General features: G+C 37.9%; 2 protein-coding genes across 2 annotated transcripts in view; one reads left to right on the plus strand and one right to left on the minus strand.

Moving 5' to 3' along the window:
* Positions 1 to 12480, minus strand: part of LOC149806201 (uncharacterized) — a 58573-nt gene extending 46093 nt beyond the window's left edge. Inside the window, exon 1 of the mRNA XM_089951132.1 lies at positions 12361 to 12480. The gene's annotated coding sequence lies outside the window, so the exon portion shown is untranslated. The remainder of the gene's footprint in view (positions 1 to 12360) is intronic.
* The window catches only part of LOC149806202 (transmembrane protein 11-B, mitochondrial-like), a 64489-nt gene that overhangs the window by 9268 nt on the left and 40698 nt on the right, over positions 1 to 14523 (plus strand). The gene's annotated exons all lie outside the window — the stretch shown is intronic.

A 14523-nucleotide genomic window follows, 5' to 3' on the forward strand; every position in this document is an offset into this window, starting at 1 on the left:
ATATTAGCTATATATTATGTTGTTTACTAGTCAGGTGCACGGTGAACCTGATTTTGGACAAGGTCAAGTGCAATATACAAATGTATATAACATACAATCATTAAGAAAAGCCGACCAAAAAATACAAATTAATATACATAACACGCGTTTAACCTGGAATTATTTTGTGATTCAATATGCGTTTTCATTTACGCTATATTTTTAGTACTGTTTAAGAAGATCATCTTCATCTTTATTTCATTCCATAGAAGATTATATGATATAAGGATAAATCATCTGAATACAATCATTAAATAAGCATATATATGTTTAAAAAAATATATTAGAATACAAATTCTTACATTATATCAAACAACAAAGTGTTCGTCAACTGCATAAGTTGCAAGTTTCAGTACCTTATTTGCAGAAGATAGCTGTACACTGCATGATAAAGTATGCTGCATAAAAGGCGAATAGCTTGGAGTTTCCTTTGTCGATTACACCTGCTGGTAACCTTTTACCTAGAAGATATTGTAGTTGCAGCTCATCTTCTACATTAAATAAGGTAATGTGCAGGCTCAGTGGAAATTTATCAGTAAAGAAATCCCAGAAAGAGTTTCTAAAATTCGACATATAAGGACAACTAACACAACAATGAAGTGTCGAGACTGTATAAACATTCCCGCATCTAATGCACATATCAAGCTGTGTTTGAGGAACAACAGCCCATAGTTTAGCTACATTTGTAAATACCTTAGTGTGCTGTATGGTTTTAGCCGACTGCCACACTGAGACAGGTCGTAAGTATTCGTATATCGAAGAGAATCTATCAAAATCTGCTTGATTAGACATACGAACTCTCCAAAGGCTATTTTCAAGACCAGCAATTTTTGACCTTACAATTTCTTTCCAATTTTGTTTATCTGGAATTTCGGAATGATGCAAATAATCAGTTAGATACCCGAGCAAGTAAAACTTCTTTAACGTATAATATAAATTTGAAATTAACCCGTAGCTTGACATGCATCCGCTCAAAATGAAATGAAATAACGCAACGTTAAACACATGTTTAGTATGTAAGTTATTAGGCATCAAACACAATCTGTGTAAAAACATCAGTTTTCTTCTTTCAATTTCGGACTGCGCTGATGTCCGTCCTAACATTTCCAGGGCGATGTCTGATCTTGTATGTGTTGAGAAGCCTTGTAAATGTTTGGCGAAATACCTCAGACTTTTATCCAATAAAGATAGGTCACTTTTTTTAAATGTAACACCTTAATTCACTTCCATAAAACATTGAAGGAAAAATTACCTTATTGATTACATTTGCAGCAACCTAAGGATTTAAACCATTTGGTTTAATGCCAATACCAAACAGACCTTGAAAATATTTTTTTCCCTTTCTTGCATGCATCGAGTATTGCGTCATGCGACGTCAGTTGAGTTAATCCGGTGACCTAGTTGTGTTGCCGAATCAGTAACCGGCAAACATGACAGGGCAAGATACCATTTCATATTGACATAATTTTTTTATTGGGAACCGAAAATGATAATGTATGACTTTGTGACACTAAGCTCGAATCGCCACTTATTACTGTAGGCGTATGCTATATCTAACAGCTTTTGTAGATTGCTAGGATATATAGCCAAGAGTGAAATGTCATCAGCGAGGGTTGGATTTCTCACAGATAAGGATCCAATCTTTGCTCCAAATCCACTATTTTCTAACTGTAGAAGCAAGTCATTCATAAATATTGTGTACATCAAGGTTGACAAAACACCCCCTTGTCTCACTCCTTGGCCAATTGAGAACCAGTCCAAAATTGTCCATTGACAAGAACTCTGCAAATTTGTATAAATGTTAAAAAATATCAAAAGGGATTTACCTGTAATTCCCAACATGAATAATTTAAAAAGTAGTCCTTTGTGTCACACGGTATCAGCTGCCTTTTTATATCAAGAAAAGCAGTAAAAACCCGTGAACCCATGTTTACCTTATATTGTACTGATTGGAACATCAAAAATCTCGCTGTTGTGCAGCCTGAACATTGTAATGATGTCAGTTTGATTTTGTATGGGAGGTAATGTTTACATTTAGGAAAACGCTCATGATCATCTGTTTCTGTACTGTAATAAATGTTCACAAAGGCTTCTCTCAAAGCACTGGCAACTACTCTCATTTTGAATCTTGATATTATTTCTTTACAAGACCAGGTCTCGTTTTCACGAGTTATTATTGTAATGATCTCGCTCTGCTTGTGACAGGAATAACAGTAGTACGAGTGTTCAGAGACTAATTATTTGTCTTTCTTTACTTTGTCTTTCTTACCGATCATAGAACGCCTGCAAAATGATATGCAGATTTTATCAAATAAGTTAGTGGTATGCTTATTTCATAGGTATTTTGTTGTCTACAAAGGCCACATAATGTGCTTATTGACATACGAGGACCTCACCTGCACAAAAAGACTTCTGCACTCTAGCGCACGAGGACCTCACCTGAACAAAAAGACTTCTGCACTCTAGCGTGATAAGGTAACGGAAAGCTTGTTGGCAATCCGTATGAGAAATATTTCGAGTTCCCACAGTGAGCATGTATGTAACCAACAATTTCATGAAATCAAAGAGCAAATGTAAAAGTATGATTTTATAGAAAAATATAACAGTCGAAAGTTTTGGTAAAGATATACCCCTTATACATGGCTCCCTTTCCTTTGGTCCTTCCATACGTACGCCAGAAATGAAAAGAATAATTTTAACAAAGCTCAGCACAACTACAACGAATTATAAGTTTCTCACTGAAGCAGGAATGTGTAAAAAAACCCAACTGTTTACTTGAAAGAAAAAGGTGAATGATACATCTGACATGAGATAGATAATGATACACCTGACATGAGATAAGTAATGATACACCTGACATGAGATATGTAATGTTACACCTGGCATGAGATGGGTAATGATACACCTGACATGATATAGGTAATTATACACCTGGCATAAGATAGGTAATGATACACCTGAATTGAGATAGGTAATGATACATCTGACATGAGATAGGTAATGATACACCTGACATGAAAAGGTAATGATACACCTGACATGAGATAGGTAATGACTTTCACCATTTTTCTCAATGTCAACACTTTGATGAAATAAGAAACTAATATTGATAAATAACAATAAGAAATGATAAATGTAAGAAGTACCTAAAAATATTTATATACACAGAGCTTGCGACTTGCTAAATAACACTAAAATCAATGCATATTTTAGAAATTAATTTGGAGAACTAATATTAAAATTATTTTGTTCCCATATAAACTCAAAACATTTATTTTTATTATAATTTTGGTTGTTTCGTTTTGTCAAGTAAATCCAAAACGTTGTTCTACTCTTTTCTATTTTTCCGTGTCTGGCGTAATGCAATCACTAATTAGTAACAATGGTTTGGACATAATCTCCTATGTCTATCGTTTGACAAAACATGTCAAATTCTGTTGCGTTCCATTCTGATAGTAACTGGTAGTTACATGCCAAACTGAGTATAACGTGAAAGTGCCATTGCTACAGTAAATTAGTCTAATTAGACTCCTATTCACTAAATCACTTGTCTGACCAAATAGTGATATGTTACTCACACTTTGTCCAGAACAGTCACGTAGTTACTTCCCATCTATTTGAATAATAACTGCCCGGTAATATAATATGCTAACTTATCCGTCCTAGAATTAGTTGTTTATTATAACCCTTAAATTTATCAGAGATAATCCAGTTAAAAATGCGAAGAAAAAGCATTACTAAAGAGATATATGTATATATGCAATGCAAACATTTATTCTTATTTGATTATATTTCTTAAATACTACAAATATTTTCATGTTTTAGAATAAAGCGCTTCTGCCAAATTACTCATGTAAAGAAAAAGAGAATGCATTTTATGTACAGCAGTCAATGCACATGTAAAAAAGACATATGGCACAAATAATAATAATAATAATAATAAGAAACCTTTACGTCTACAATAAAATGTAATTCTGATTAAAATTAAAATTTAGAAACTAATGTTTTGTATTTCTGTATCAAGTTTGGGTATCTACATTGGTGGCAACCTTTTATAAAAGTATAACGATGTGTTCTTGTTGACATTTTATACATTGTTGAATGAAGACACTGTTTAGTGCGATCTAATTCAAGGAAATAAATGTTAGCGGGCGGACAAAAGATATGTAAGATTTAAAGTTAATCATGGTAGATGAGGTTGGGGTAAGCGTGATGAGCCCGTCCCCCCCCCAACCCCAAAAGATTCATTTCCTTGTTCCGTTTCATTTGCGATAAATACGTTTAGAAACCCATAGAACAGAGTGAGTGCAAAGAGTGTGACAAGATTTCACAATAAGTTAGTGGTATAATGCATCGTTACATTACGCGTTGACCTGTGCTAACACAAACTGGCTCCAATAAAACTAAAATTCCGAGTTCAATACTGGATACATTTCATATATAGTTATAAACTCTTTCGTGACCAGACTTACAAATGGCGTGGTCACAGTGGCGTCACTCGGGTTGGTGTCACCCAGTGCGGTAGCTCATGGTGTCACCCCCATGGTCCTCCTTCCGTAACAGACCATACAGAATCCTTAGTAATGTCATTTTGGTGTCACCCCCTCTGATGGTGTCAACCGGTGCAGTCCGCACCCCCCGCATCCCCCTAGCGACGCCACTGCTGTGCCTGCTTGTCATGTATTTAACTATGATCGGTTATCCGCTTATGAAATCCCACTAGACCGAGCAGTGTGTGCTCTGTAAAATTTGCAATTTTTCATTTTGGTGTCACCTCTCTGAGATGGTGTCACCCGGTGCGGTCCGCACCCCACGCACCCTACTAGCGACGCCACTGCGTGGTCATGTTGCCAGTATGGTTGTATTTTTTTTTTAAATTAAAACTTAATGTTACGATTTAATAGCTAATTAACACAATATATCATTTGGAAGACAAGAGTGGATCAAAGTTGTTTCATAGATTAATGGGATGGGGGAGATCAACGCAATTTTAGCATGATGAAACTATTCAGGTATTAGTAGTTAAAGGGGATACTTTAACGACAATGGAAATCGCAGTCAAAAAGGTCGCGGGAACGTTTGGCGACAAGGGGAATTTAACATGGGGAAATTTAACTTGGGTGGGACTATAGAGCAACAAAAAAATATTGGGACAGTACAGCAACAATGGTATGGGACTGTTTAGCGAAAATTAGAATTGAGGTCCTGGTACTGTCCACTGGCAACAATGTTGCAAGGGACTGACCTTAATCGGACAAAACAGCGGGGAAAAAAGCTAGTAAGCTTGGCGATACGGGAAATAGAACTGAATAGACATGGACATAGACAAGAAAGATACACATATATGGCAAAGAGAAAAAATATATCTTTTCGAGACAATGGATTGGCCTTGAAAAGGGCCGTTGTTTTATGTTAGCATTATTCCATTGACACAGAGGGAATCGCATTGGTCTTCTTCTCATCCTCAAACTTCTTCTGACTTCTGGACTTTTTCTACCCAGTCACAAAACCAGGTGTCCTAATGTGACGTCGTCGCTGCCGACCAATCGTAGCGGACGTTACATACTGGTTGGGTTGACACCTGGTGCGTTCAGTCGCAACTAAATCCAATTGTTAACATGAGTGTGCGTGGGTCCATTCCCCCTCATGTAAAAAGCCTTTCATTCAGATTGTTAAAGACTCTAATAGTCCTACAATCTGACGGCTTAAATTAAATAGTGTTCTATGAACACATAAAAGCCCGGGGAATGTGGCTCTCTTTCCTTCCCCCATGAGTAATTAAAAAGCACGCTGTGCGTATCTAAACAGTCGTACATGTCCGGAAGAACGAAAAACGACCTTAATCCAACGAAAGAAAAGAACAGTCTGACCAACATTCAGTCTGCAGCGAAGATAGTAAGAAGCAACACAGAAATGAAGCTAGCGATGAAATTGATTCCCGCCCAGGCGTTGAATGCGATAAAAGGCTTAGGCTCTTTTGTTGCCTCTGGCTGTAGTTTGAGAGCACAGCAGAATAGAACTATAATACTCTTAATCTGGGACAATTAAGAAGAAACAAGAGGAAGCCCAGGAGTCGCCGCGGTGGAGGAAAAATGCAACAACAGAGGGAGAAATCAGTGCAGACCCAGTTAGTATGCTGCCTACCAGCAACGACTCACCAAACAGATAGCAACCAGCAGCCGAAGACGACTAACAAAACAACTCCGGAAAGAGTAGTACAACACCAAGGGGCAAGGCCAAAGGTTGCGACTGCGCTGCAACTAAATACAACACAGGAAACATTTGCGAGCGAAGCAGCCCATATTCCTGTTAAAAAGGCAATATCACGAAGGCAGGAAGTCACTCGTGAAATAGCGGATACAGTTGCAGCGGACCTGGATATGTCATTATCTTCTAATGAAAGTCCGGAAGAACAATAAACTGAAAACGAGGAAAGTGAAGAAGAAGTTGTGGAAGTGGAAGAAGAAGAAGAGAAAGAAACTGACTCCGACGACCGAAGGTTTATGGAAATGAGACTAGGACAAGCGCTTGATGATGCAAAGAAAGCAGGCCAATTTATTAACGCTGTAAAGTATCTTGCCTGGAGATCACTGGATACCTACACACAGAGACCAGCCAAATGACATTACGGGGTCAGGATTCTTTCACAATACTACCAACATGCCTACAACCAGTATTCTCTCTGGCAAGTGGTGGATGCTGCATCTTACTTGTCCGCATTACACGGATATGCATTCCCGGACATCATCGGACAAGACACACGAAGTGCAGCCAAGTGTAAGAATGCAGAGGACTGGCGTGACACATTCTAGCCCTAAAATCAGCCCTTCTAAGGGCTCCAAATTGCCCTTTTACTTTAGGGATTTTATGTTAGATTGAAATCCCAGTGCGATAAGCCACTACACTGACTTGATCCTTTTACCCACCGGTCAAAATTTAAACTTTACTCAGCCTAATAATGGCCAAACACTTTATATGTCGCTCAGACATATTAGAAATTAGAAACTTGTAGGGCATTTACTATGTACACTTTGTAATAGATTTATTAGAACAGTTAGGACGTAAGAATATTTTATGACTCGTTTGATTTGATAAAATTGCACAAGTGGCTTATACGCTATTGGTATTCGTATCGTCCACTACAAAAACTGTACTAAATTCGGTTAAGTACGGGCTGGCGTTTCAGGGCTTTGTGCGTTGGCGCCTGCTGCTGGGTACCTTTCCTTCCTCCCCCCCCCCCCCGTCGGACCTCCTGTACCTAGAAGGAGATGTGGGACTATTTTAACCCGTCTAATCCAGGTATCCCGATGTGCCATCATAGTGGCGACCAATCGCATCTGGCGTCACATACTGCTTTGCTTGACACCTGGACCAGTTGACAACAGACTGAAATGCATCTAACTGTAACATGAGTATGTGTTGGGTCCATTCCCACTCATGACAGCCCTTCATTCAGGTCGTTAGGGACATTTAGTCCCACGACCTGAGGCTAAATCAAACAGTGCTCTATGAGGACCAAATGCCTGGTGGATGAGGCACTAATTCCTTCCCCAGGAGTAATTAAACTTCCTGCAGTGCAGGAATAAAACTGATAAATTTACAGTAGTACAAAAATCACATTAATCTCAGTCAGTCAGTCAGTCTGACCATCCATTGTTGACTCATCCTTCTATGAAGATGTGAACAAGACTAGCCAAGGTGAACAAAGCTTACGTGAATTTACAACGTTTCCGGCAAAGCTTGATACCGAAGCCAGAAGAGATAGAGAATGTCGGGTTGTTGAAAGTGACAGAATACCTTATAGAAGAGCTCTTTAGAGTGGAACTCAAGAAGAACAAGAAGAGTGGACGAAAAGGTATAGACTTGAGAAGTAAAGAGAGCAGAGAGAACAGCAACAACAGAAACCAGACAGAGGATTTGTTGACTGCCATGTAAACAAGAAAGAGTTCTCCTTCTCTTTCCGAAGAAGCAGACCCTATCCTGTGGGAAAGCTTGCCGCCAGACGGGGACGCAATGTTAGAATATATCTTTTTCAGGGCTACCCAAATACTCTAGAAAATAAATACTAGTCCAATTGTCTGAATTTGTGTATTTGTGTTTGTACGTTAAAAAATAAAAGTGTTTCTATAAGCACTTTGTTTCTTTGTCATATGTCAAAAAATAGAAGTGTGCCTATCCACACTTCGTTTTTCTGTCTTGTCAAATAGTATGGATTTTTGTGTTTGTAAGTACAAAAGGTCAACGTGAGTGTTTCCTTTAGGTCCGTGAGCTCCATGATTTATTTGGTGATGATATGGGTTGTGTGAGTTTTTGTATTAGGAAGATGTTTTCCTTCACGTCCGCGCTACACACATAAAGGGAAGCGTTCGTAAGTCTGGTGATTCATCAACGTCTAGAAAAAAGTAGCTGAATAGCGAAATTGATAGAACTTCAGATTCACCTGGAGTATGTCAGGCTGCTTATAGATAAGCTGGCTATGGAGGCCATATCCTAACGAACCAGGATAGAGGAGGAGGAAGATGAAAAAAATATTAAAGAAGAAGAGGAAAAGAAGAGAGGGATCCTGCCTCACCTCAGGATAAGATTTATGTGTGAAGTCAAGCCTGAGGCGAGGATGCCTCCACAGCCAGTACCAGCGCCACAGCCACTGCCTCTGCCACCAGTACAAAGACCAAAGGTTCGCCAGACTGAAGACTGGCGTAGGAGAAGACAGAAATAAGTCTTCACTATTCCACAAAGTGACAAATAGGATGACGAGGCCACTCATTCCCCTTCTGCGATTACAACAACTCAAATCAATTTAAACAACGACTGGAGCCGCCGATGTTTCTGTGGTGCCCAGCCTGGGAGATGTCACCATTAACAGGGTGCATCTAAAGTTCTAAACAAAACAGCCCTTCTCAGGGCTAACCAGATCTCTAGAAAAGAGACACTATTCAAGTTGCCAATTTATGGGAATGTGAAGTAGTGTGACTATAAACACTCACTCCTTTCCTGATGTGTGTGTGTGCATGTTTGTTTGCATGAGTGCGCGTACGTTCTGTGGATAGCAGATTTTGGGCTTGTATGCATTCGAGTACGTTTGTTTGGATAGTAGATATTGTGGGGTTTTCTTTCTTCTTCCCGTGTGTGGATAGTATATTTTGGGGTTTATATGCATGCGCGTACGTTGTGTGGATATAATATTTTGGGGTTTTATGCGTTCGCGTACGTTTGTGTGGATAGTAGTTATTGTGGGTATTTTTCTCCTTCCCGTGTGTGGATAGTAGATTGATTGATTAGTTTGATTATAGTGGTGTGCGCACGTTGTGCATGTACCACTGTTAATGGTCGCACAGCAACCTGATAATTGATCCTGGGGGAAGGAAAAATAGCCTCATCCCCCAGGCGTTTGTGTGTACAATGTACACTGGTAATTATAGTCTTCAGCTGCGGGTCCTTTTGGTTCCCATTGCGGTCTGATTAGAGGGCTGTTTCATGAGTGGAAATGGACCCACGCATTCATGATACTAAAATAAATTTTCTGTTTACCAATCACTGTGGCGTCGACCAATGCAATTGTAACGTCAGTCGCGATTGGTTGGTGACAATGACGTCACACTGGGACACCAATTTTAGGCGGGTGGAAATCGTTCCATATCTTCGCCCTTTGTACGAATGTCCAGACGTGGGAAGTGGAGGGGAGTTCCGGCACCAGACAACCCGCCCGTACTTAGCCAAATTATGTCCAGTTGTTTGTAAATGGACCCTAACAAACAATATTGTGTGAGGCACCTGTGCAATTTAGTCAAATTCACTTGAGTCTGATTATTTTCCTAACTCCTAACAATTGAAATAGTACTAGGACATAGTGTACATAGTGATATGCCCTAACAATTTTGCTTTTCTAATTGACTAAGCGACAAATACAAGTTTAGTCACTGTTAGGTAATTGGGTTTAAATTGTAATACAGGCATCCGAAACGATCAAGTCAGTTTTGTGTGGTTTTATCGAATTGGAAAACCAAGAAAAACTGGTCCCCGTAGATAAATGGCAATTTGGGATAGTATATAATATGTGAAGTTTTTGTAAGAGATGTTTTCTTTCACGCCCGTGCTTGAAATATATAAAGTCAAGCTTTGATCATTCGTACCATTCAACACTGAATAAACCAAAATGGTAACTAACCAAATTGAAAAGATGCAGAAGTTACAAGACGTTCTAGACAATTTGGGATGATAGAGGAAATATTAACAAAACTGAGCGATGATTATTATTACAGTCCCCATCGCGTTAAGATAGAGATCAACAACTTGAGGAAGTGTAAAGAAATGTTGAGGGAAATGATAAAAGAAGAAAAGGAGGAGAAGGAGGATGAAGAGGACAAAAATAGGATGAGAGAATGGAATAATAAAATACAAAAGGAAGAAGAAAATGAAAGAAAGAAAGAGGAAGAAGAGAAGGAAAAACAGGAGGAGGAAAAAAGAAAAAAGAAGAAGACAACAGCGATAAAAAAACGAAGATGGTCAGGGATGGTCCTGGCTTTTAAAAAGCTGTCGCCAAAATAATCGCCAACCTCCAATATTTTGTCGCCAATTTTCAAAAAGTGTCGCCAAAAAAAGTAGTGTACATTTTTCCAAGTGTTAATTTAGTCTATTAATGTAACAGGCAATGAAAATTACAAAAGATGGATTAGTTAATACTTTAATTACAACAAGCATTAACAAAATGTTACAAAGTGTTACATGAAGATCCATCGCGATTTTAGGGCTGCCCACTTGTTGAATGCAGTTTCAAAGTCTAATTTTTCACATCTGTACATGCTGATTCTCATTAAATTCTCGAGAGATGAAATGCAGAGCTTATTTCTGATGTCAGTTTTTATGAGGTTCATCTTACTGAATCCACGTTCACAGTCCTCAGTGCTGACAGGTGACACCAGTAGTCTCTCAGCAGCCCCCCCCACCCCACCCCTTTTATGGATAGCTTCACAAAGCTTGTAGCGAATTGCTTCCTAAATCCCAAGAATGATCACTGAATGCTGCATAAATTTTCTCGACAAGAAAAATAGGATCTCCATTCCCACGAATGAAACTTACACGAGTCAACACCTGGCAATATTGGACCGTATATATAAGCGTAAATTCACACCCAATTTAGGGATTCTTTCACTCCTGTATTTTGAGAAATAAATAATTATTATTAATTATGCAAAACTGTTTTGGTTTTTTTTGCTATTTCTTGTTGCGGAGTTTAACTCTCTGCAGCCGTAACACGGTACTGATGGCAAAAGGAAAAGATCAATGAGTAAAATGCTGCACTGGCGACAGAAGTAATTGTGATTGAGATTTTTTCCATTTGCTTTGTATTTATACACAGTAGTCGGTACTTCAAAGGTTATCAGTTTTCTATGAAGGTTCAGCAAAACTACTGTATTGGTATATGTATAAAAAAAAAAAAAAACAGAAGGATTAGCCATACAATTAATTGTATCTGTTCTATTCACGTCTTCAGAAGTCGGTCAGTTGTAGATATAGTGCGGTAGCATGATTGACTGTATCACAGCATACAGTACTCAGCCCAGATGTCAGCATAAGCAGATTATGATGTAACAATGCACTGTAAAGATAGGGTTGTCCATAAGAACAAAGGATCGTTTGTGTAACAGATTGATTCCAATGCATTGCTTAGTCAAGTTTATGGCTTCCTTTCGTTCTGGCTATAAATTTATTCAGTCCAAATCCATGATTGTATGTACAAATTAAATAACCAAAAAGTCTGTCGCCAAAAAAATCGCCAGATGGGATATTTTTGTCGCCAATAAGGAAAAAAAATCGCAATTTGCGACATTGTCGAAGCCCAGGACGATCCCTGATGGTGGTGGAAAAGAAGAAACTAGAAGAACAAGAAGAAGAAGAATCCCAAAGGCCGTTTTCGGGGCCACTCCATTGCCTCGAAAAGATGTATTCTTCTCTTTGCCATATGTATGTGGATCTTTCTTTGTCTATGTCTATCCAGTTCTATGTCCCCTCCCGCCAAGCTTTCTAGCTTTTTCCCCTACTGTCTGGTCCGATTGAGGTCAGTCCTTTGCAATATTGTTGCCAGTGGCCAGAACCAGGACGTCAATTCAAATTGTCGCCAAACAGTCTCATACCGTTGTCGCTATACTGTCCCAATATTTGTTGTCGCTCTATAGTCCCACTCATGTTAAATTCACCTTGTCGCCAAACGTTCCCACGACCTTTTAGATTGGTATTTCCATTGTCGCTGAAGTATCCCTTCTAATTACTGGTATTTTACTTATGTTATCATAATATGAAATTATATACAAAGTGGCTTACCTTTTAATTGATAAAGCTCCTATTTCATGGGTGATTAACTATTCTGTTCTCTTGAGATTTATATTAGTACATTAGTAGTTAAATATTTTGTTTTCGATATTTACCAAAGGAAAATAAATAAATACATAAATACATGAGGATTGACAATCCATGATGAAAGGCCACTTCCTTGTTCGATTTTCTCAGAAATCTATTAATAGTAATATACGCATACTAATTTTCTTGATAAGCTGTATATTAATTCACGACAAATGGTTGACATAAACTTTGGAAGAGTCCAATTCAAAATATACCACCCATGACTAAAGTGATGATGAACGATATTATGATGAACCTTCCTCTGTATTTATACATACATGTATGTGAAGATGTATACTAAGCACGTGAGTCAGGACAGTTTAGTTAGCTGTTTTATGTAGTTCACGTATATATACTACACGTTTTTGTTTTGGGTTTAACGCAATTTTTTTCGCACACGATAGGATATTTATAGCGGCCAGTATGACTGGTGGAGGAGAAATCAGAGAAAACCCAAGTAAGAACCATCGATACACGGGAACTACTAGCAAGCTTTCTCACATACCCACAGTGGCCGAGACCGAGGCTCAAACCCACACGGAGAGAAGTGAGATGGCAGTGGTCGTTAAGGGCGAGCGCTTTAGACCACTCGGTTACCCGGGAGTCCACTATACTGCATGTAATACCGTCATTCCACGGTAATTACAGAATTACCGAAGTCGTTTATCTATAGGCATTCCTCCTTTCGTTTTGTTTCTTCGAGTTTTTGCTTGCCGAATTTATGTAACGGGATGAAATATTTTATTAATTTATTTTTACTTTCAGTTTTAATTGCATTAAAGAAGGATTATGAAATTATTGTGTTTTTCTACCTTTGTTGTACCCCTTGAGTGTGTAAGTCAACCTGAAGCTAGGATTACTAAATTTGTTGTTTTCTCTCCGGGCAATTAGGTAGTTAGGCTATCCTTATTCGGGGTAGGGTTTTTTGTATTGTGTTTTAAATCAATTACATGTCAATCAAGAAGCAATTTTGCCATTTCTCACTTTGAAAACTGTTAAAACTTTTTGCTTGTTCATTCTTTCTTTGAAGTATTCATTGTCTATGATGTTTTGGGTAGTATTCATTGTCCAGGGTGTTTTGGGTAGTAGTCATTGTCTAGTGTGTTTTGGATAGTATTCGTTGTCTACGGTTTTGGGGTAGTATTCGTTTTCTAGGTTGTTTAGGGTAGCTTTCATTATCTATTGTGTTTTGGGTAGTATTCGTTATCTATTGTGTTTTGGGTAGTATTCATTGTGTAGGGTGTTTTGTGTAGTATTCATTGTCTAGGGTGTTTTGGGTAATATTCATTGTCTACGGTTTTGGGGTAGTATTCGTTGTCTAGGGTGTTTTTGGTAGTATTCATTGTCTACAGTGCTTTGGATAGTGTAATTTCGATCGTAATGAACTTTTGGATGCAAGGATTGCAATGAAATTCTCACTCTTTTTTGTTTATGTTTTGTTTGTTCTTCTTGTAATTCTTGCTTTGTATAATTTTGATATTATTCTCAAAATATGTACATTTGTATTATTATTATTATTATTATTATTATTATTTAAAAGTTGTTGGGTATGAAATATTCGATCATTTTATATTTCTATTTTTAAATATATTTGTGCGATATATGTCACTATGGGGTAGCAGCTTATGGGGAAGTTATGGTACTGACCAATGCCTAATGAAACGGTACATATTTCCCGTTATATTTATTTGATTGATGATCTTTGAATCTATGTCGTTTTTTTGCTCAGTACAAGATTTGTGGCGGTAAAAATGTCTATATTTTCCAGTTGCTGATCACTCTTTCAGTATTCATGTCCGTACGCTGCAATGATATTTTATAGGAATGTATATTATAACTTTTTTTTGTTATAAATTTCTTTACATTCCCAGATATGGTTTGACCATGTGATGCTTGAGATGATATGTTCGTCCAGTATGATGAGGTATCAAGATTTTTATGAAATGTATATGTTTGCATGTTTGATATATCAGATTTGTGTAATATGTACATTTTTCCATGAAATGTACATGATAAAGGATGTTCGTATATTCCAATGGAATTACTTGTATGTTATCGGGCCTTGAGAACAATTAACAGAATTGC

Source organism: Sinohyriopsis cumingii, chromosome 2, assembly GCF_028554795.1.
Source record: "Sinohyriopsis cumingii isolate HCF-2022 chromosome 2, ASM2855479v2, whole genome shotgun sequence".
Taxonomy (NCBI): Eukaryota; Metazoa; Mollusca; class Bivalvia; order Unionida; family Unionidae; genus Sinohyriopsis; species Sinohyriopsis cumingii.